The sequence below is a fragment of the Lipotes vexillifer genome, unplaced genomic scaffold (assembly GCF_000442215.2).
Source record: "Lipotes vexillifer unplaced genomic scaffold, Lipotes_vexillifer_v1.1 scaffold161, whole genome shotgun sequence".
In the NCBI taxonomy this organism is placed as follows: domain Eukaryota; kingdom Metazoa; phylum Chordata; class Mammalia; order Artiodactyla; family Lipotidae; genus Lipotes; species Lipotes vexillifer.
The window spans coordinates 1011685-1014513 of record NW_006779016.1 but is presented as its reverse complement, the minus strand read 5'-3'; positions in this window follow the sequence as shown (position 1 = coordinate 1014513).

Genomic DNA, 2829 nt, shown 5'->3' with positions numbered 1-2829 from the left:
CCCGAAACGGGGCACGAACCCGCGTCTCCTGCATCGGCAGGCGGACTCTCAAGCACTGCGCCACCAGGGAAGCCCCATTACTGAATTTTAATGAAGAAATTATTTGGTATTGAAACAAGCCTGGCATAATTTTGCTGTATTAAAAAACCTTCTAGTATTTTTCTTACATTGTCAATAGTCATTACCTCTTTTATTTGAAACTATCTATAGCATTAAAAATATATTATCATTGATATATATTCATCAACACAGATTCTAATAATATCGATCATTACCTAAAATTTACTATTGTACGGAAGATTCTGAATAGTGGAGCATTTTTTTTAATAATAAATGTAAACAGATAAGAGTATTTATTTATCGTCTGGTCATACTGATGAGAAAACAGCAACAGCAACGTCAGACATAATCATGGGGTGTAGCCTCTAATCCTTCTGCCATATATAAATTTATATGTCAGGTGCTTGCACATTCTATTTTTATACTGCTTTATGTTCAAAGGGAAGAATATTAAGATAGTAAAGCTAGCTAGGAAGGAGATTATTCAAAAGTTTTAAAAAATCTTTTAAACTAACCATAAAATCTTGTTTCAAGAGCTTTTTAACCCTTATAATCACAAATTACTGCACAAGTCACAATGTAAAAGTAATGAAATACTCTACAAAAATGTTCAATAGAATTTAATATTTTAACTTAAGGGAATTTGGAAGTTCAGTCATTCTCAAAGAGGCTGTAAGGATTATTAAAATCCTGAAGAAAATCTGAAAGAAAAAGGACACAGTCATTACCGGAAATGTAATACAGCGTTAACTCTCAGGTTTCACGTTTAGACTAGAAAGCTTAAGTTCAAGGCCATTACACCAATCTTTATAGAAACCTAATGTTCTCCGACTCATGGTCCTTCCCTTGAAAAGCTGTGCGTGGGTAACAGTGATTATCAACTCAAATTAGTCACACACACTGGGGTAAATTGGAAATGAAAAGCTGCTACAATTACTCGAGCCAACATAAATGATTTATTTCCTTCTGCTGACATGAAAGGAAAAGAGTTGAATGCTCGTGAAGGATAGCATTTACCCACCCTGCACTAAGGTCAAAGAGCTCACTCAGCACAAATATTCCCAGAAAAGGTTCAACCTGGCAGAAAAGAAACCATCTATTCCAAAAGGTCACCACATCAGCTTAACTTTTCATCTGCTGTGAGAAAAATCTGTCAAAGTCCATTACTGTAAGGCAGCAGCTGTTCTGTAGAATGATAGCCTCCAAAAGAGAATAGTTTCTCATATGCCCCCATGCAACTCCTCCACTTCACAGACTACTTGTCTCCTCCGACACCATTCTTCCTCACAACCCCATGGCTTTGCTCTTCCACCTCAGATGCCTACTCCCAAATATTTCTCTACATTTTACAGTCTTAAACCCAGCTGAAAATCCAACCCTCTCAGTCAAGTCTAATGCAACCCACACTGCTTTTAGTGGCATATAAAACCCTCCATAGTCTGACCCTTGCCTATGTATCCAGCTCAACCCTTGCTCACTCCAGCCACACTGAACTTCAGTTTCTCCAAAACCCCAAGCTCTGGCTCGCCTTGGAGCCTCCACCTGGTATTTCCTTCGCCTCACTCTGCTGCTGGCTGATTCCTCATCATATCTGGGTCTTTGCTTAAACTCCACTCCCTTGATGCCTTTGTTATTTATCTCAAGTACGTTCCCCACCTTCCTTTCCCCCAATTTCAGTCCTTTTGTTTCTTTCCAGCAGTGTCACAATTTTTAAATTATTTTCCTTTGCTCCTCGCTTCTTTTGTATTTATACTGGGATCATTGTCTTTTTTTTCCATTATTGAGATATAATTGACATATAACATAGTGTAAGTTTAAGGTATACAATGTGTTGATTTGATACACTTATATATTGCAAAATGATGATTACCATAGCATTAGCTAATACGTCCATCACCTCACATAATTACCATTTCTTTCTTTTTTTTTTTTTTGGCGGAGGGGTAAGAACATTGCAGATCTACTCTCTTAGTAACTTTCCAGTATATAATATGGTCTTACTAGCTATAATCACCATGCTGTACATGAGATCCTCAGAACTTATTCTCTTTTAACTGGAAGTTTGTACCCTTTGACCAACATCTCCCCTTTTCCCTGATGTTGTCTGTCTTGTTCACATTGTATCCCCAGTGCCTGGCACAAAGCAAAATGCAATAAATGCTTATTCAATCAAATCCACCCTACACTGATCTTTTTCTAACTCCCTTTGCTCTTATTGGAATCAGAGCAAAATGAACTCATCATTTACTCAATTTTATCATTATTATTCAAATCAAAACATACACCCTAGTATATGCCAGGAACTGTAAGCTGTTGCCAGAACAGTCGTTATTTACTGAGTATTCATTATGTGTTAGGCACTGTTATAAATATTTTACATATGTTATCTCATTGTATCACCACAGCTACGTAAACAAGCAATTATTTTTATCCCTATTTTAAAGATGAGGAAGCTGAGACAGAGAGAGTTTAATATGTGCTCTAGATATCACAAACGATGATAGAGCCAAGATTCTGTACTCTATCCAATAAAACACCATTTCCACCTTAAGATAAGTACCAAGAGAGAGCAGAAAGGAAAGTGATCTGAAAAACGGAAGACATAACAGTTGCTTAAGGGAGATCAGGAAAATGTGTTTGAAGGTGGCATTGAAGATGAGATTCGGAAAAAAAAAAAGTTAGCATTTTGACAAATGAATATCAGGAATTGGTACAAGAGCCCCTCATCAGAAAAATAAATAACAGTGAGAACAAAAATACAGGGAAAGA